We start from the raw sequence: 21,040 nt of genomic DNA on the forward strand, positions 1-21,040 counted from the left end.
AGGCAAAGCAGGAGGGGCGGGACATGGCCCATAAGGCAGGAGCATGGGACAAAGATTATTTGACGTGGTTCCTAAATCTGTGATATCATTGCGTCTCCATCGATTTTTAATGCTGATTGACACTAGGAGAGGATTTGACCCATTAGATTATAGTCTGCTGCACAGAGGATGTCATGGCAGCTCTTGGTCCTTCTGTGAATATCGCCAGTGTTCAGCTGAATGAAAATAAATACTCAGAGATGGTTTTTGCCAGTAAAAACATACAAGGAAAGAGAAGGCTAATGTACTAACAAGTGCATTTCTGCTGAGTTGCTAATGCAATGCAAAATGATTATTAGTAATATTAGCAATGCACGCGAGGCTACCATTGAATAAATGATCTGTGAACACCCAAAAGGCCAGGAAAACACTTAGAACAAATCTTTCTTTCAAAGTAAATAATTTAGATTGGATTCTGTTAGCTCATGGGGCCAGGTTGCTTTGTTGATGTGCTGGCATTGTTACTTTCAAAGAAATCTAAATCAGCCAGTTTACACAAGCTGAAAATCTTATCCCAAGCTTTTTGTTGATCATCAGAGTCATTATTAATGTAAAATATTTAAGAGACTAGCTTTTCATTCATTGTTGGAGGTGGGTTTTTTTAAGAGTGTTCTGTAGGTCCTTGCGTATAGCATATACATTCTGTTCCAAGCGATTCAGCTGCCACTTACCATCTGAAATGCTGAGTCTATACCATGATGTCAATGGGAACAATTTTATTCTGATTCCAAATAACAGAAAGCACAATTCAGAGGTCCTGAAGTGCTCAATTGTCAGGGCAGAGCACAGGGCATAGAATGGGAACACAGAGGAAAATATGTTTGTGACTCATGGCAGCGATATGCCCGCAACTTATCTGTGCATATAAACACCTAACAACCCTTATTCTGCCATTCAAGGTAAGGATCCATACTTTACTCCTACAACTGTGCTTCCTCATAGAGCAATTCCATTCAAAAATGCAGGTTTTCATGCAATAGTGGTTACCTCCAGCTCTCAGGTCTTCAGTTTATCCTACCTATCTCTCCTGTGGTCACCAGCCATCCTCTGTTTAACACTGCTGCCCTGTGACCAGGGTAACAACCTTGTCAAGAACAGGCTAGAGATGCAGGTTGGCTTTGACATCTGCTGTACTGCCTGTTGTGGGAAAACTCCTCACACGGGGATCCCTAACATTCTCCAAGGCACAGGCAGCATGGGCAGTATCTTGGAAGCTAGACCTGCTGTTGTTGTCTTTCCTTAGTCCAGAGGAGACAGGTACCATTGCTGACAGGGGAAGTGTGAAGGCAAACCACTGGCTTCTCACCTCCTGCAGGCATATCCCTCCATTCCTGTCACCACCACCAGTGCTGGTTGCAGGGAGCTTCCTTCTACAGCAGCAATAGCTGTTTTCCCACCCCATCCCTTCAAAGGCACTGGGAGCAGCAAGCCCTACCTCCAGGGTTTTCAGTGCTCTCCCATGTAGCCCTGCATCCTTCACCTTCTCAGGACAAGGCAAATCTGGACAGGCCCATCCTGCTCCTCAGGCATTCAGCAGCAGCTGGAGAAGTGCAAAAAGATCAGTGACACCTGCCGCAGCTGAGGGACTGCAAGGGGAATAAGTGGAAATAGGCCCTGTGTAGAGGGAGAAGTTGGGGGGGGGGTGGACTGAGGAAGGGGAAAGGAGAAGCATTCTAGTGCTTCTCCATGCCTGTCCCACTGAATACTCCTAGCAAGGCTCTCCACATACAATGGACCCTTACCAGCTCTCCTCCATAGTCAACCTCCCTCAGAAGAGCTGCAGACTAACCCAAATCTCTGCTCCGCCTTCAGAACCCCGAGGCAGGACACTGCTGTCATTCCTGACAGCTACCCAACCTGTTCTTAAAGCTCTGGCCTTAGGGAGGCTTCATGCCTGGACACTTTATGCATTGCCTCTATCTATTTGCCCTAATACTTTTGCAACATCAAGTTTGAACCTTTCTTACTGTAGTTTAAGGCTGTTTTTATTTCTGAACATCTTGGGTTTCGGCAAGTAGAACTGACAGTGCCTTTCTCCTCTGTCACGAACTTAAAGACTTGCTGTGCTTACTATTGGTCTTCTTTTTTTTTAAGGCTAAGCTTTACTAAGACTTCTCGGTTTCCTCCCAGAAGATGTTCTCTAGACCTCTGATGATAATTCTCGTTTTTGTCTGGATTGTATTTAATTAGCCTTCATCTTTTTTTTTGCTTTTTCCAAGAGTATGGCACTGATGACAAACAGTTTGGTTTTTAATCTGCGCTAAACCTCAGCTCCAGTAGTTCCATATCCATATTTGTGCAGTCAGTTACTCCTCAGTGTGGATTCTCCTCTGTAGAGGTTCCTACTGTGTCCTTTCTTTTTTTCCTCTGACTGTTTCTATAATTTGTCAGGGTGTTGTTTGCTTTTTTAAAAAATTCTAGTCCTGTCTTCAGTGTCCTTGCAGATTCTTCAGCTTTGGGCATCCTGCAAATTTAATCATCTTTCTTCTAGTTCACAGTCCGAGTCACTATCAGACTGGAACTGGAGACAGAGAGAAACCTGTACATATCTGTCCAATCTGTACATCTCTATTCCTGTCTGTGGCGAGTGAAGTCCTGTTCACAGCCTTCTGAGTACCAGCGCTGTGTCTGCTCTGCAGTAGATAGACCACACATTCCTTGCTGGTTTATGAGAATTTCATGTGAGACAGTGTCAAAGGACTTCCTCGAGTCAAGATACTGACATCTGCTTCTCCTTACTGGCCTGCGAGGTCTGTCTGCTTGTTTTAAAAGAAAATTAGATGGGTTTGTCAGGACCAGACTATGGGTTGTTACTCATCCCATTACATTCCTTACAAATAGCTTTTTTTATTACTAATTCCAGAATTTTTCCCGTAACTGAAATTAAATTAATGTCTATAATTCCCCACTCCTTCCCCCCCCCCCCCCCCCCCCCCCCCCCCATCTTCACTTTAGTTGCTTTTGCTTTGTTTTATTATTTATCCTTAGTAATCCAGCCTAGGTTTCACTCTCTACATAACCTCTTTAAACTTAAGGTCAACAGTGGTATTCTAGTCAATCTATTCTTTTCTTGTATTTCTATTCCTTTCTCTGCACTGGTGTAGAGCTTGCTTGGGCAAACTGTATCTTGCTGTCTTCCTGTCCCAGCAACTAGCTGAGTGCAAAAAAATCCCCCTTTACCACCAAAGCCTGGACTGTGGTTGAAGTCTGCTTATTGCTTCTTGGCTCATTGGTTTGCAGGAGACTTGTCACAATGCTGAGGCCCACACTTGGTGACCTGTAGGCCACCCTATGCTGTTAATGCTCATATTTTCTCCCTAAGCTATTTTAGCTATGGCATTTCACCTGGCAGAAGTTCTGGGCCACCCACCTCACTGCTGGTGCCACCTTCTTTCTTTCTTTCTTTCATGGTTGGCATGAATGAGATGGCCACGTCTTCTGCCATGCCCAGCAACTATCCATTCCAGCTACTCTGCAGGAGAGGGAAGGAATACTGAGCACCACTGGCAAGCTAAAGCCTCCCCACTCTGTTACTTTTCTTAGCCTTCGAAGTCAAGGTTAGATCTGCATTATCATAATGGCAGTGAAATCTTAGTTCAAGCCAGCTTTGGATAATGTTTGCTCAGGTGTAGTATCTTGGAAAGTGAAATCATCGCTGCTCCTTTCCCAGAAAAAATAGTCATTGTTTGCCACATTTAATTAAGTTTTCCCCTCTGTTCACACAGCCTCCCCCACCCAGATCTGAAGTTAGTTTTATAGTTTCCTCTCAACCTTCTCCTTTGATCCTAAAGGAGCTGTCACCTCAGTACCTACAACCCTTCCTTTCTCACCTTGGCCAGCATAAAATGTGTTTGTGTGTTAATGGCTTTCTCCTTGGGGGCAGCTGACTCTCTTTACTAGTCAGCTGGATGCTGGATGAAATCATTCTCTCTGCTTCAAGTATGTCACACATATATATTTCCCTGCCTGGGTTTTATGTTCCATCCCGACTTCATTCATAGGAAATGATTCTGTTTTAGTTCATTTTGTTTTGGAAAGTGAATCTGTTGCCAGGGGAATGTGAGAGATTTCCAGAGACTGGGTCCAACTTTAGTGCAGGAAGGTGCTACAAAGACTTTGCCACACACAGCCTGCTGCTGCTGCTCTTCATTCCTGCACTGCAAGAGGCTGTTTCCTCCTTAGAGCCTCCTCAGCACCAGCCATACTCCAGCCAACATGTCTGAAGTTGTGTGGAGTCTCTGCTTTGGTCAGCCGTGTCTGTGACCTGCTCTCTCCACCTTATCTGGCTTCTGTCAGACGACTTGCCCTATCCCTGAACTAGCACCAAAGCTTGAACCCTCAGGTCTGTGCACTGGGGAAAAACCTGCTTTGCTAAAGAAAGCTGTATTACAGCAATGAAAGGGCAGGATCAAGCCTTCAGGTTACGGTAAAGAAGGCTTAAGAGAGAAAAAAAGAAAAAATGCCATTTGACATATATAAACAACAAAATTACCCGTGGTTGTGAGACCTAAGTGCAATTATGAGTAGTGCCATTTTTAGACTGTTGGGATACAGTTCTGCAACAAAAGTTATTAATAAAATGCTTCACCATGAGTGTGGCTTCAATAGCGTGACTCAGAAACCTCAACCCAACGACAGCTTGTCTGCTGTAGAGCCTAATATGGATGCTACATTTAGCCATGCCACAGCAGGCTAGATTCAAAATTCTCAATTAGTATGATTAACCCAAAGTATAAAGCAGACTGCACATTTTCTCTGCTGTACCATCAAATCAATGCTGTTCAGCTCCGGTACTGGAATGGGATGGATCTGCAGGATCCATTCCATAGATGTGGTGTATGAAGAGGGCTAACAGGGCAGAATGGTGATTTAAGGAAAGTCTGGAAGAGCAAACCTAGAAGGGAGGAGTGAGCATGTGGAGTGAAGTGCCAGAGAAGAGTTGTGTGCAGTTGCACACAGGGACCCCAATCTGCTCCCCCTCTGCTCCTCAGAGGTAGAATCTTAAGCTGCTGTAATCGGTGACAGATGCCGGCTGCTGAGCCAGAGCTCTGCTTCATCTCAAGAGAGGGAAGTGACGAAGGAGGCACAAAAGATGTGTGTTAGAGAGGTACACAAAGAACTATTACAGATTGCGCTGTCTGAAATGAACAAATGTTGTTCTCTAGTGTTAGCTGTAGATTAACTTTCAAAAGTACCCACACTTGTAAAGAAGGTTTAGAGAAAATCTCTGATTTTTTTTTTTCTTTTTGGTGTATTACTATGTCAACAGGCTTATTAAATCTTACTTCTACAGATCATTTTGAAATTCATGCTTACATTATGACCTAAAAGAATGAAGGAAAAAAGTACCTCCATCCTAAACATGGATGGCAGAGGACGAAAAAAATGTCTGCTTTGAAAATGAACACTCACTCATTTGGAAATGAACACTCCTCTCTCATACATATGCACACATGCTCTTGCTAGGCAGATTACTGCAAATCAGGTTAACTAAGAAGAGCTAAGGCCAAATCTGGAACAAGAGAAAACTCTGTCAGTAGAAACAGCTCAGCAGATGCACATTTATTACATTCACTGAAGCAGTAAAATAAAAAGCAAAACAAAACAAAACAAAACTAAACTATTTCTTGGTGCCTGTGTCTGATTTGCCTGCAATGACCTCTCTTTCCTTCAAGCCAAGTCCTTTCTTTCTGCAGATCTCCATGTATGGTTGGCATTCCACAATTAGGGAAGCATCAATAAATCAGTGACAGACAAGGAAGGACTTCAGCCTTCCCTACAGCTTGCAGTACTAAAAGTTCATCTCCAAGTGCTCCCTCTTCATTCTAAGCAGCAGCCAGGGTGCTTAAGGTTTGGGAATAGGAACAGCATGGGCTCAATGCTGGCCAGGCCATGAAACTGGAGTCGGAGGGGATGGGGATGCAGATAATACTGCACTGAACCGAACACCATTAGATACTGGACTACACAGCGAGCCAAGAACTTGGGTGGTAGCTGTTACTGTGAATCATGATCAAGAAATGTTGTTATTACATAGTGCTTTACGTTGGGTTGATGCCTGATGCAAACAGTGGGGATCCAGCTTTGTACAACATAAAGAGCAAAGAAAGGCTCACAGAGCAAAGGGGCAGAAAAGCCTGCATGAAGACAATCAATATGGCAGAGAGAATACTGTATGAAGCATCAGTGGCAAGGTTCAATTGCATAGGTAGCTTCTGTGATACAGCATACCTGTCACAGAATACTTCAGATGAGACCTTGGCAGAGCTCCAGCCTTGGCCCCCACTCAGACCAAGGCTATTTTCAAAGTTAGGTCGTGTTGTCCAGGGCTCTGTCCAGTTCACTTCTGAAAATCTCCAAGGATAGGAGTTTCACAGTGTCTTTGTGAAACTTGTACCAATGCTGAAACATCCTCCCGGACAACATTTTTTTTTCCCTGTGACTCTTCCAGGTGCAGTCTGTCTTCTCTCTAACCTCCTTTAGCTAACTGAAGACTGCAGGTAGATTCCCCCTTAGCTAGGTGTTATCCCCTTGTTCCAGGCTAAACAGGCCTGTTTCCCCTAGCTTTTCCTGATATGCTCCTCTGTAGCCCCCACATCTCTTGCTGGGCAGTAATTTTCCTCTGTCCCATCTATTTAGACAGTCAGGTCTTTGGGATGGGTATTGTTATTTGACAAATGCATGGCAGATTGATTGAAGAGGCAAGGGGCACAGATGGAAAACTTTCTCCTTGAAGTAATCCTGTTCCTTTGCCTTGCTGGAGGTCAGAAAGGGGCTGTGAGTAAAGCTGCAGGCTCACTTGGAGACCAGGACAAGGAAGGAGTACACCAATGAGTGTTTGGTTATGGTCTAGTGGGTGTCTTCATCTTCTGAAGCAAGATTTGTTACACCTGAGCCATCACTGACAAGCGTATCTCCAGTCTCCACCTAAATTGTGCTCATGAAGAAGAGTCTGTGGTATCCCTTATCAGCTCCAAAGCCTCCCTATAACTGCTCTGTTGGCCTAAATCTTTGCTGCAAATCGACCGCAGTTTTTCTCATGCTTCTCTCTTGGACTCTGAAGTCTTTAGGACAAGCCCTTATGTATCGAAAGGCTGTTAATGCTCTCTCTCTTAGTTTTTTCTTCTCCAGACTAAACAAACCCAATTCTTTCAATCTTCCCTCATAGATTATGTTTTCCAAAGCTTTTATCGTGCTTGCTCCTGCACCTCAGAGCGCTCCCCAGTTTGTTTACCCATTTTGGAGAGCGCTGTGCCCAGCATCCCCAGCTGAGGCGTCCTCAGGGCCAACTGCCGCACAGTCATTTTCTCCCATGCCTGTCCTATGAATCTCTCATTAAAGGGTCCCAATCAAGAGACTTGCCTCTTTTGAAATAGCATGACAGTGTTGACAAAGTTTTTGTCTGCAGTCGTGGGAGCCTTTCCTGCAGCAGTGCTCTTTATCCAATTAGTCCCCATTTTGCGTTTGAGTTCCAACACCTCGCTGTGGTATTTTGCACTCACTCTTGTGTGATTTCCATCCTGCTGATTTGAGACCAATTCTCCAATTTATTCAGATTGTTTTGAAATCTGCTGAGGCTGCCTTCCCCTCCATGCAGACCCCATGGCTGCAACTCCTCCCAGCTCAGTGGTGCACATGAATGTTATCCTGATTTCTCTGCAATATCGCTGACATTGTGGTCCCTATTATCTCCAGTTCTGTGGTCAGGCAAGCTGCTGAACTGCCTGGGACAGAAAGCTGTTTACAACAAACACAGTTGTTAACCTTTTGGGACAGTGTTACAGTGAGCTGCACACCTGCTTGTAGGATGATTTCACCCACCACAGGTTCCTGGTGGTCTATGAGGCAGTATTCCAGGACACCAGAGGGGTTATTGCTGAAGACCACTCTTGATGGTCTTCTGGTGGCAGCACTGGTAAGTGCAAAGGTTTGGGGGAAAAAAGCTTCCTTGTGGTCGACAGCTGTGAAGAACTGAGCTGTGAAAGATATCCAAAGGGAAGTTTTAGGCAGAAGGATGCATGGAAGGGTTACTTCCCTTTCTTTAGTTTCATAAATACCCAAAATACCCTGGCCAGCTGGGGAGAGGGAATGCATCCTCAGGACTTGGGGGCTCACACCAGCCCTCCTTCGGCCCCATGAGCTCTTGGATGGCCACAGGGCCCCACGAAGCACCACCTCATGCCTGGAACCAGGGGCCTCCCCACAGACTGAGCCTGGAGCAGGACCCCTTCCCCATTGCTCCCTTCGGTGCCTGGCTGTCTCCAGGTCCTGGCTGCCAGGCTGGGATGTGGGTTAGCAGATTTTTTCCACGCTGTTTCTCTGGGATCCCTGACAGAGCCCATCAGAGCTGCCTTTTATCAGCACTGCACGCCTTAGTGAGCCTGTCATGACTCACACACAATGTGCTCTGTGCCAGATTAATCCGGCTGGCTTTCATGCTCAGGATGTGGGCGATGGGCAAGGTGGGGGGGGGGGGCATGGGGACAGATGCAGGGCTAGTGGGGGCCTGGGAGATGGGCAGACATGAGGACCGTGAGTACTGAGGAGAAGGACTTCGTTTCAGGATGGTCTGAAGGGGCAAAGAGAGAACAAGCCCAGGGCACAAAAAAGAAAGGAAGGCAACAGGTGTGCATGCTGCCTTCCAGCTGCAGGTATTAGTTGCCCTGAATTTTTAACAGGCTCCATGCTGGAAGTTGTGCAGAGGTGTTCATCCCCATCAGTGAGTTTGTTTGCACTGTTGCACCCCTAGCTTCACTCCCTTAGCTCTAATTCCCCCTTCCCAGCAGTGTCAGTGTTTGGGTCTGATGGAGCCAAGGGTGGGAGGCAGCCCTTGCCACGTGATTGTCTCCTGCCACCTCTTGAGTCTCTCCAGCTCCTGGCACATCAATCATCCACTCAGCCAGCAGTAATTTATCCCCAACTTTTGGAGTCGCACAGTACTAAGTGTGGTTTGCAAGATTTCATGGAGCTCTTCTGCTCCAGAAACTCAACTTGTTGTCAGTCCAGTTGGGATCACGCCAGTATGTTGCTGCAGGTCCATGAGATTATAATTAGGTGTTCACCTCTGTTACATAGCTCTATTCCACCCTAAGAGAGAGGGAGAGACAGATATTTGCAAATTCAGGTGTAAAAACATTCTTTGATGTTGCTAATACTTTTGATTTAGGTTTGACATTTCTTTGATACATAAACACATCAGTTGAAACAGATCACTTGGGGGGCTTACTGAGACAGATATGTCTGAAGCCTTGGTCCATGAACTGAGGGAGGACAGTGTTTATAGCTCATCTTTCATCTTTTATCTTTTCTGGACTGCAATTCTGAAGTAATTAAAATTTCTCAAAAATGTATTGGTTATGAAATGGATGTCTTCAGAAAGGGTTGCCATGAAAGTCATCCCTGAAATATGAGGCAAGCTTGAGGAAAGCTGCCCGCTTTCATTCCAAAGTTAACTGCATGCCACCCAAATATGGAATCTCTTTCTGCTCATTTGTGGAAAGTGTTTGCCCCTGAAATAAAGACCTGTGAAGCTGAGCTATGAGAAAGAGTTACGTATACTATAGGTAGAAAATATCCAGTAAATTATGTTCCCTCCATAGTTAATTTCTGTGAGTACAATTTTCTGTGAGTCTGTTTAGCATGTCTCCTAAATCATGTCCAAAGTGTGTTGATTCAAGAGGAGTGTAAAGAAGTCATATTTTTGTCTTCCAGACTTTCTTTGGAGCAAGTATCCCCATGACATGAGCTGCAACCTGAACAGTGCCACAACAGCTCAGAGGCACAGAGGAGGGAGCTTGACCTGTCTTCTTGGTGCTAATGCACCTTGTAGGACAGCATTATGGACACTGCTGCTGCCTTTACTGTTGGCACCTACCTAGTGGGAATGCTGAAAAAAGCTGGGCAATTACACGCTGCAGAGCTAAACAGGGTGTTCAGGCTATTTTGGAAGTCTTCCTACAGTGCATCACATAGGGGTTTGGAGCTATTGGTCCAGCACCTGGTTAAATAGCCTGGTTGCTTTTTATTTAAAGAGCTATAAATTTGCTCAGAGGGCCCTGACCTGCACTGACAGTTTGGTTAATGGTTTTGAGGTATGCAGAATGGAAATCAAACATTACCATGTCTTTCTGAAAAAAGACATGTTTCACATCGTATGCAATATAAAGAAAAAACAGGAAAATGCAGGAAAGTTTACATATTTCTTGCCAGTTAAAGGTATTCAGTTGTGTAATACATCACCACATAGCTCTTTCTCATTGGTTGATTGTTCCATCTTTAGTCACCAAGTAATGAGGATTTTCATTCATCTTCATTAAATGCAGGATGGAGAACCTGAAGTGGTTCATTGTTCAAAAGCTGCTCTTCTATTCTACTTTGGCAGCTTTTTCCTTTTGCTTTCCTCAGGTGTAAGGCCTTGATTTAGCAAGGTGTTTAAACATCTCTTTAAGTTTAAACATATGATTTAGTTTATTCCTTCCCGGCAGCACCTCTAAGCATGCACTCCAGTTGCAGTGAAGTAAAGCAAGCAATTAAGCAGGTGCTTTGCTGAAGCAGATCCTAAATGACTACTTAAGTCCTTTGTAAAAAGGAGTATAAATCCTCCTCCTGACAGGGGTGGGAGTGGGGATGGATACGTTTTATTATCATCCTCCTCTTTAAAGCTTGACTTCGTCTTGCAGACTGCCCGGGTCCTTCCTTGGGCTGGTAACCAGCTGGTAAGTGGCTGTCACCTCTGTGAGAGCTGTGACCATGTATGAAAAATTCGGATTTACAGCAACAATGACACGATCATCGTCCCTTTTATGGAAATGCAAGCTGGTGGCAGGGATGTTGGGAGCTGGCTTGTGTTAACTCAGGCAGGGGGAAGACAGCAGGGCTGCCCCAGTTTACACCTGCTGAGGATGGGGGCAGCAAGGGAGGGAAAGGTTTACCCTGGTTTTGTTTCACACCACACCACCGTCTTCCCACGGGGGCCGCGAGGCCCTTCTGCGGTCACCGTGCTGCTTGGAAAATGAACACCGTCTCTGTTTAATTTTAATGCAGCCCATTAACTAAGCTGCCTCACTGCACTTTGTCCATCTGGGTCGTCCCATGCACGCCAGAGTTTCCCTTTCATATTATTCCCCATCGATTCAGGAGGCCCTTTTGACTCACCCCCCTTCCCTCCTCCTCTCCCCAGCCCATCAACATTGTGTTGCTCAGCCCTGGAGCACAAGCCGCGGCCATTCCTCGCGTTCCACTGCCAACACAGAGAGGCAGCAACCTGTGCACAAGTGTTCGCCCCACCACCACCAAAAGAAATAGCCTTTGCTGCCATAAGAAGGGCAAAAAGCACGATGGAGGGAGGGAGCACAGCTGTAACAGTGCACACTTGTTAACCAGGAGAAAAAAGGGGTAGGGAGGAGGAGGAGAAGGAGGAGGAGGAGGAGAAGGATGGATGTAGCAACAGCAAGGGCTTGGTCGGAAAGGGGGCTGGGGGCAAGGGAGGCAGCCAGACAAGTAGAGTCTCTCTGCTGAGGCCATCAATTATAGGGCCTGGGGCCTGTTTGTTGCCGTTGTTGGCAGCACGGAGAGTTGGGGTTTGCTTTTTTTCTTTCTTCTTTTTTTCTTCTTTTTTTTTTTTTTTTTTTTGTGAGGTCTGGGCTGCAGCTCAGCCAAGGAAGGCTGGGGGCGGGGAAGGAGGGGTGAATACAGGATTTTGCCCAATCCACTGACTCTCAATGGAGGCTCCAGGCAACACTCAAGGCGCTGTGAGGCAGCACTGTCCCGAAGAAAGGAACCTTCGTGGGCTGTGGTGGGAAAGCAAGCAATAGGAGGCATCCCTCCCTACCAGGTGAGCGGGAGTCCAGCCGGTCTCCCACCACCTCAGTCCCATTGCCCAGTTAAGCACTGGGGATGCTGTGGAGATTTTGGCCCCTGAGCTCGGGCCAGTCAGTTGTGCAGCACTTTAAGACTGAAATGGGTAAATAGAGTGTACACAGCAGACCTTTGGCTGGGGAGGTGATGGTCTATGCCAACTGGGGCTGTACGTGTACTGGGGCTACACATACACATATGTGTGTGCATATATATATATACATATATACACACATCCCTGCATGGAACGTGGGCTGTAAGACCAGTGGCACTGGCAGTGACTGTAACTTTCCAGCCTAGGCCCTCATGGTTCCTTCCCTGCGCCTGCCATCCCTGGCTAGGTGATATCATCTCTTCCAGGGAAACATCTGGTCCTGATTTCAGGCCTGCTGGTGACTGAGGCACCGCTGGCTTTCTAGGCAATGTGCCCTACAGATTAATTACTTTCACAGTTGAAAACGTGCACCTTGATTTTCAGTCTGAATTTGTCTGGCCTCAACTGCTGGCAGCTGGTTCTCATAAATGCCCTTTTCTGCCCGATTAAAGAGCCCTTTGATATCAGGAATCTCTCTCTTTCTTGAAATGCCTGTAGATCAAATCACTCCTTGGAAGAACCAGAGTGATCATGCCTTTTTAAATTGCACACCATAGGGTGAGTTGTCCGACTTCAAATCTTTCCAGATTAAGCCATGTGGCATTAAATATCCTTTGGCATCCACACCTGTTCCTGCATCCCTCACCGGCACCAGGAAGGGCTGCTGCCAGCCCAGGATGCTTGATGCCTTCAAGATGGGAGACACAGCCACGTGTGGAGCGGCGGAGAGCAGAGACTTCGGGAGAGACCTGACAGATGCATTTGGCCATGGAGGGGCTGCTCCTCAAGTGTAAGAACACAGATGAAAATAAATTTGCTGCTTTTTCTGCTGCTGAGGAAGTCATGGCATGCTGAATGGGTCAGAGCAACTGAGGCTCATCACTAGTGCGAGGGTGGGAGGGAGACAGTAAACTGGCCAGCACATTGTGTACCAGAAGACTTGGAGAAACAGATTCATCTCTTGGATCAAAGGATGTTTAGCCACAATAGTTTATATATGGGGAAAAAAATTGTTGGCTTGCAACATTTATTTTTCAGATTTAAAATTTTTGTGGTAGTATGGCATAAAAGGGGAAAAGGTTTTTAGTGAAGCCTCAAGCTCACAAAGTGCAAAAAATAGCTTCCTGCCCAGCTTTGCAATAAAAAGATGTTTGTATTAGAGAGAGGACCCTGCAGAAATTCATCTTGTATGAAATGGAAAGGAGAGCCATGTTGTATCTCTGTGCTATTACATTTTATAGCTTTTGTTTGTTTGTTTGTAAGCTCTGCAGCCCAGTATCACTGCTGTGTTCATCAAGCCCAAAGCTCATGCAGAATGGCATTTCCATGCAGCTCTGCTTGCTTGCTGGAGTGGCATAGTCTGTAACATACATAGTCTAAGATGCTGAGGCATTGCTACTCTATCATACTTAAAACTCTCTGGGGTTATAACCAGGTGAGATAACAGCCAGTTAGGTACAACCAGCCCTGGTTAAAACAGCTGGGGAACATGAAACACTGTCCTTGGCAAAATAACTTGCAAAAGGTCACCCAGAGCATCTGTGGCAGGGCAGGACCTGTACCCTGATTCTTTTAACTCTGCCTCCTAATCACAGAACCATCTCCCAGGTGGGGCCACTCCTCAAGGGCTTTAAATCAGGCAAAGCTGTCTGTGCAGCCTTTCCCACTAAACTACATCTCTAAAAAATTTATTGATCTCTCACAATTGTGCATAGCTACAAGTCTTAAGGTGAGGGTAAAGCACCTACTCCTCACCTGCTGAGTCTAAGAAGTAAATCCATGGGGTATCTCAGGAGGGAGCACCACAACAAACTAGTCCAATGCAGACCACAAAACTTTTAATCAAAACCTGGATTAAAATTCACCTTTCAGAAAGATTTAATTTCTTTATGGACTCAGTGCAGGCTCCAATTCTGCAAACTAAAGCAAATGGCAAAAGTCTCTTTCACCTGGCTGAGTAGAACCAGTGAAGTACTCTATCCTGCTGGGGTGCTGACTGGTAGGATATTTCCCTTAGGCCTGTATCTCCATCAGGAAAACTGGGGAGAGTGCTTGGCTTTTCAGACATCAAACCTCTTTCTTCCTGTGTGTTGCTCAGCAATAATGGGAATGGAAAGGAGAAGAAAGATCTTCTTTATTGCCTCAAATCCTCCTACCCCTTGTCGTAGTCCCAAGGGTCCTGTGTGATATGAGACCTGTTTGCCTTTCATCCCTGCCTGAGAAACTCATGTTTCAGCATTAGCATGTAAGATGGAAGAAAGCCAGCATTTCTCTGGGGCTACTCTGGAAGCATTTCATCCCAGAGTTCACTTCTACTTTTTTCTTACTTCACTTTTTCCCCAATGTTGACTGCAGCAGGAAATCTCGTCAGTTTTATAGAATCACAGAATCAGCCGGGTTGGAAGGGACATCTGAAATCATCAAGTCCGACCCTTGATCCAACAGCACCACGGTTACTAGACCATGGCTCTAAGTGCCACATCCAGTCTCATCTTAAAAACCTCCAGGGATGGAGAATCCACCACTTCCCTGGGCAGCCCATTCCAATGTCTGATTACCCTCTCTGGAAAGAAATTCTTTCTAATATCTAACCTAAACGTCCCCAGGCAGAGTTTAAGACCATGCCCTCTTGTCTTACTGAGAGCTGCCTGGGAGAAGAGACCAACCCCCACCTGGCTACAACCTCCTTTCAGGTAGTTGTAGAGAGTGATGAGGTCTCCCCTGAGCCTCCTCTTCTCCAGGCTGTTTGTTACCTACTCACCCCTCAAGGTGGTGAACTGGATCTCTTGACTGTCAGCGATGCCCTTAGACATGGTGACAAGCACCTCTCACCAGAGGCTGTTTTCGGCAGCTCAGATACGCGGTGCTCTAAGGGTGGATGACAAAGGAGGCATGGAGGGGGGAGGTAGCTTCTTGTCTCACCTGGTTAAGAGGTGTTAATTAAAGTAGCTATTTTGACTTTTTCATGCCCTAACATTCTTTGTCAGTGTGATGAGAGCACATGTGACCCAAGTGGCCTCCCAGCAAGCACTCTGTGAGATCCACTCTTCACCATCTCCCGTTCATCATTGTCTCCCACCCACCTCAGTGCTGCTAATGCATTTCCATTATTTATGAGACATGCCTTGGGGTTTCCAGTTCAGGCTTTCAAATTCGCTCTCTTACTGCTCTTTACTTGGCATGTTGAAGTCCATGGTCCAGAAGTCAATATGGTTCAATACTCAGCTACCAAACACAGATCTCTTGAACTTTTCCTTTCTAGCAAGGTTTGTTTTAAAGGAGCAATATGTGATCATTGCACATGGTTGTATGTACAAATAAAAAGTCTCTGGATTAACAGCAGTGGAAACCAGTGTCTTCTCAGGTTGGTTGTAAAAATATATAACGTACCAGCAGCAGTAACATGGACCAGAATCCCGTCAAAAGAGGGAAAAGAGAATTAATCTTTTCAGATGCAACACTCTCTTATTTTGAGTTTACCAATGCAGCAGCCAGATGGTACTTATCATGACAACAGGTTTCTTTTGCCTTGCACAGGGAAAAAATATGAGACGCCATCAGTGCATTTCCATGTGCCCTCATCTGACAAATCCTTACCATCACCAATCCTCTGCTCAGGGGTACACAGCATTTTGTTACCGAGTTCTCATTATACGAATAACACTTTAAGCTGCAGGAAAAGTAGGTTTGAACTCACTGTGGTGAGTTCACTCATTGCAGTACTGCTCTGTAGGGAAATGGGCCTTTTTACAAGGCCTGCATTTGCTCGCTGACAGAGGAGGCCCAGACGAATGCTTCCTCACCAGACATCAGCCAGACCTTAGCTGTATGACCTTATGGCTCACAGACAGCAGTTTTACTAGCACATCCAAAATAAACCTATCCTTTGTCCTGATGCAGAAACTGCACGGAGGCTGTTTCATTTAGAAGTTGTTCCTTGGACAGCTTATTCCTCCAGTGGCCTGAGAAGGCTGTCAGCTTCTCCTGTGAACTATTTACCACATCTGCCCTTTGTAACACCAAGTTTTTTTGCTGCCTTGTTCCCTCTCCACCACCCACAGCATGAAAATAACAGTGCACACCCAATTTAAGCCACGCACAACTCCCCCAACATCTTCCATCAGCCTTCATGGACGTCCATGGATTTTTCCACTCTGAGTGCAGGTTTCTCATTCCCACTGTAATAGCCCAGAGCTTGTTGTCTAAATCTGATTTTGAATTAGGCAAGGGTCCATGATTCCATGTCAATGCCAAACTGTGGGTGGGAGCAGAGGGAAGGATTTTTTTCCTAGGGATTTGAAATCTCTTCTTATGGTGTTTCTGAAAGATTTCATCTCTCCAGGAAGCAGAAGTCTCTCGAGATGAGCTGTTCGTGCAAAACTCTGCCGTGTGGGCTTGAGCTGGAGGCTTCAGATGAAGCCAAACCAAAAGACTGCTTTTTTTCTGGGTTGGGTCCAGTCAGGATCCAAACTTCAGGGGAGGATTTTGGTCCAAGAAATTGAATCTGAGCTGCTCTTATCTTCAAGTGTTTCAGATGAAAGGATTGTTTGAGTCCAAGAAGGCGTGAGAAATGCAGTCACCCTAACTTAGTTGTGCCTCCAGGCAGAAGACGTGGTAGGACAGTAAGAGAAGCTGCTTATGGCTTATGGTGGGCGCTTGATGAAGTGACTTGACAAGAGACACACAAACAGCCTATAGCAGAGACAAGGAAAAAATTATCTAAGTACTGTTTTGTTATCCCTCTTTGATCCACAGAGACTACTTTGGCTGGGCCAAATCCACAGCTGGCGTAAGAGCCTTCATATTATCCAAATGTCTAGGAAAGATACAAACATAGAGATCAAGTTAGGATTGAGTGAGCCCCATTTCCAACTGGAATTTACGACAGGAGCCAAAGCTGGGGTTCGCATGAAACACATCCCTTTTCACATCCCTGAAGCCAAAGCCTGGGTTGGATTTTCTTCTATACCAAATATCAAGGCTGAAAGCGTGGGAATGCCTTCTCTTGAAATATATCTTATTTCCACGGTCTTGCTAAAGAGGTCCCTCACTCCCAAACCATTACAGCCTTTGTTTCTTTCCTAAATCTCATAGCACCGACGTTTGCCGTGAAATCACTGGGTCAGCATCCCCCTCCTGGCTTTACTCCCCCATTCTCTGTGAGCTTGCTGCGTTACACTCCAGGTTACACACAGAGAGATGAGCTGAGAATGCCCGGCAACGGCAGATAAAATGCCGCCATGTGAAACCCACACTTGTTTCAGAGTCGTGTTTTAACCTTGTCCCACCCCTCCCCTTCCAAGAAGCCAGCCTGGGTGGGAAAGTCGAGGAGAAATAAGATGTTACGTTCATCCCGGGGAGCCGAGAGACGGGGGATTTGTAACTGGAGACCGGGATGAAGGCGGGGGAGAAAGAAACACGCAGAGATATTGATGACCCCCTATCTCGGCAGGTCGGCGGTGCCCGGTGCCCCTCTCACAGCACGTTTCGCATCTCCCGGCGCCGTGCATCCCCGTACGTGCATGTCCCTGCATGTGCGCGGGCGGTGGGACTGGGGGGGGCGGCTTAAAAAGCCTCGCTGAGAAAGGTATTTCTTGTGGGGAGAAAGACACGGGGGGGGTGGGATAGAGGGCAGGCCCCCTCGCTCCCCACTGAGTCCATTTCTCCTGCTTTGCCGGAGCTGTCAGCCTTGAATCCCGGTGGCGTCCCGTAACTAATTGACAGCAATGGGGGCCTTTGGGAGCCGAAGAATACGCATCCTTGCTGGGCGAGCGCTGGAGCAGGGGCTGCGCGGGCAGCTGTGGGGGGATATAAAGGGCGGCTTTTAAAGCCTTTGTGCCTGTCCGCAAGTGCGTGCGTGCGTGTGTGTGGCGGTTTTGTGGCGGAGGTGAGGGGATGCTGAGCAGGGCGGCGGGGGGAGAGGCGGAGGGAGAAGCCGCCGTGGAGAAGTAAGTTTCTCCCAGAGAAAGGGGGACGCAGGGGGAAGAAAAAGCCCCAAACGGCGCGAGGTCCCCGCGCTCTCAGAGGCCGTCAGCACTGCGAGGAGGGAGCAGGCTGGGATTTCGGTCTAAACCCAGGGCCATCGAGAAACTAGATCTCTGTTTTTCATCCTGTCCTGGCCCAGACTGTAAAATATGACCTGCCGGCACGGCCGCCAAGCTGCAGCTTCGAGAAACAAAACCCCCACTGTGTTTTTTTTTGTTTTTTTTTTTTTCTGGGCTTGGGAAACGGGCAAAGAAATCTGCCCTCCCAGGTGTAACCTGGCTTTGTCCCTGTGGTCATCTTACTCCTTCCTGAGGATGCTTAGATACCCACCAGAGAACGGCCTGGATTTTTGTCATTGTCCTGAAGCCAGTTGCACAAACATGTACCCACATTGCAGACAAAATACTGTCCGGGAGACATTTTTATGCTTCTGGCTTGACTCATGCAAAAATGCCCCATTGTCTGTGACATTTTCAGAGACAATCTGTGATAAAAGCATTCACACATTTACAACTGGAAAGAAATAAATAAACTGCTTGCATTTCTCCGGGGTCTGTCACTGTGGAATTTAATAACAGAAGCAACCAAACAGGGACAAGTGTAGAAGAAACAGCTCCCAAGGCAGCAGGGCAAGGGTAAGACTACCAAACAAGCCCAGCACAATTGTAGTGGCAACATGGGACACTTATATTTTAGACCTAATCTGCACCCAGCTCTTGAGGGAGAAAATGAGCGTTTGAAAGATGGGGCATCAGTTCATAGGTTTGAAGGCCAAAAGGTATCATTAGACCAGCTAGTCTGATCTTTTGTGTTATAAAGACCCCCGGATGACAACCAATTACCCGTATATTGAGCTAAATTACTTGTATCTGACCAGTTGTTGGGGTTTATTTGTCACAATCTTTAATCTCTGTATTTCAAGTAGACCCTGGGCATTTGACAAAATGTATTTTTCATTCTGCATTTTCCTCACTTAAGTAGATGTTGTACTTTTGCTACATCCTATGTGTGGAGACAAAGCATAGAAGTCCAGATTCTCACAGGTTTGCTCGTTGAGCAAGGCTTACTGTCCTTCTAGGCTAAAAGAGAGGTGCCAAGCTATCTCCCAGGTCAAGTCCAGAGGCCCTTGGAAGTAATCCCATCCACAATGTTCTTCAAGCTGTGGGCAAAGCAGTGAGTCCTCACCCTTTCTGTTGCTTGGAAACTATACATTACAGCAAAAGGGGAGCTGTTTTTCTGGTGATGTTAAACAGTTTTTGCTTGGCAATAGCTCACTGTGGCAATCCAGGTGCTGTGCAGTGAGCATCTGGTAAGGTTTTTCCATTAAGCCAGAGTGGGCATGTTAAATGCAGGGAGTAGGGCAAACCCTGGGCAGGCAGGGACTTGGCTCAGAGCACCCAGCCCCTCTGATGCCCATCCAGTAGCTGACTAGTGCCTCTGCTGGTGTGAGTTAATGGTATTAAAAGGTGGCTCATCAATTTGTGCTGCTAAATGAGGAGAATGCCTTATCTAACTGGTAGAGAAAGGCATGATAAAATATACTCATTTATCAATATTTTTGAAACTTTTTTGTTTTTCTGGTTTGATTTTAGTCATATGGATGATGGCATTGCTTTCTCTATGTCCAAACCACAATGCTTGGTCCACCTAGCAGCCACTGGCTTCAGCCTGAGTTCCCAATGAACTCAGTAAAAAGATTGACTCAGCTTAAAAGGGAACATGACCCTAGTCTGTACCTTGAACAATAGTTCAGAAATGCCTGCCTGGCTGCAAGCTTCAGTGACCTGTTGCCACTTGTGATAGTTGCACTGCGAGCTCTGGGCAGCACCAACCATCTTTAAGCTCCGTGTTTGCAGAGCACCCAGTGGAGAATCAATATCAATTTTCTGATGAGTGCTTTTACATATTGTTGTAGCAGATATGTGATAGCAGAGCCTGTCTGTGCAGGTGTGAGCAGGGATGGCACCACTTTCCCCCTGTGAGCTCTGGAATCTCAGGTGGCCTTTTTGTCTGCAGAGGGGTTGCTGGCTTGTGTGGGAAGAAAGACAGGCTGTGGCTGCTGGTGGAGGCATCAGTTCAAGCCTCCTGTTTGCTCTCTCTCAGTTGACAGTAAAAATAATTCAGTTTCAGATAATACAGCGTTGTTCTTTCCATGTGGAAAAATTGGAAAGGCATGCAAAACTCTCCCTCTTTTTTTCCCGCTAATTGCCTTGATTTCTGCTTCCACACTCCCAGCTGCCGCTCCTCTTCAGCTTGCCCTTTTTGACTCCTTGATTAACTTCTTTGTCCACCCGTTTACCACTCAGGACATGGCGACCTTTGGATGTAAATCTGTGCTGACGTCCCTCCCACTTGCGTGCTTTTGTTGGGGGCTGACATCTGCGAGACTCCTTGTGGCAGAGGTGGGAGGGAGCTGGGTGAATGTGGGTTCTGGGCAGTGCCGTCTTCTGCCAGGGCTGCTGCCCACCTCCACGTTGTGTCATTGGCTCCCTATCCCAAAGCTCAGTGCCTTAGCCTAGAATGAAAAAATCATGGATTTTGGTCTGCAGCTACCAGGTGGGACACGAGTGTAGGCGTAGCCTTCACCCTCTGATATCTGCTGGATCAGGAGTTTCTGAGCTGATGGTGGGATTGCTGGGTATCACCTCCTCAAGACACAGACAATCTTTACTATTAGTTTAATTTGGACAGGCATTCTTTACGAGAAAACACAAACTTGCATATGGTCCCAGCCCACATATAATGCCCTTTGCTGAGTGCTGGAGCTGCTGCTGTTTGAAATGGGAGGCTTGTTTGGAGGACACCTCCAGAGCCAGCACAATGCATTTGCTCCTAATGCTGCCTCAAGGTGCAAGAGGTACTCACAGCACACCAAATCTCTGACAAGCTTTGCAGCTGTGAGGGGGCCAGAGACCATTGCAGAGCCCAACTGTGCACCTCAGAGCTGACAGGTGGGGTGGCCACAGCACCATTTTGCAGAAGAAGGGCCCTATAAACTTCTGAAGCAGATACACCGCTCTTTCCCAAAATGATGTCCCAGGCTATAGAATGAAACCATTATTTGCT

At 46.5% G+C, this 21,040-nt stretch overlaps 2 protein-coding genes across 2 annotated transcripts in view; both read left to right on the forward strand.

The window, feature by feature from the left end:
- The window catches only part of LOC113951997 (protein spire homolog 1-like), a 30,184-nt gene extending 24,636 nt beyond the window's left edge, over positions 1-5,548 (forward strand). The window contains exon 17 of the transcript XR_003529345.1: positions 5,333-5,548. The gene's annotated coding sequence lies outside the window, so the exon portion shown is untranslated. The remainder of the gene's footprint in view (positions 1-5,332) is intronic.
- An 11,942-nt stretch (positions 5,549-17,490) lies between these two features.
- BOC (BOC cell adhesion associated, oncogene regulated) overlaps positions 17,491-21,040 on the forward strand; it is a 95,786-nt gene continuing 92,236 nt past the window's right edge. Inside the window, exon 1 of the mRNA XM_027653414.1 lies at positions 17,491-17,503. The gene's annotated coding sequence lies outside the window, so the exon portion shown is untranslated. The remainder of the gene's footprint in view (positions 17,504-21,040) is intronic.

Source organism: Corapipo altera, unplaced genomic scaffold (assembly GCF_003945725.1).
Source record: "Corapipo altera isolate COAL_440 unplaced genomic scaffold, ASM394572v1 61, whole genome shotgun sequence".
NCBI lineage: Eukaryota > Metazoa > Chordata > Aves > Passeriformes > Pipridae > Corapipo > Corapipo altera.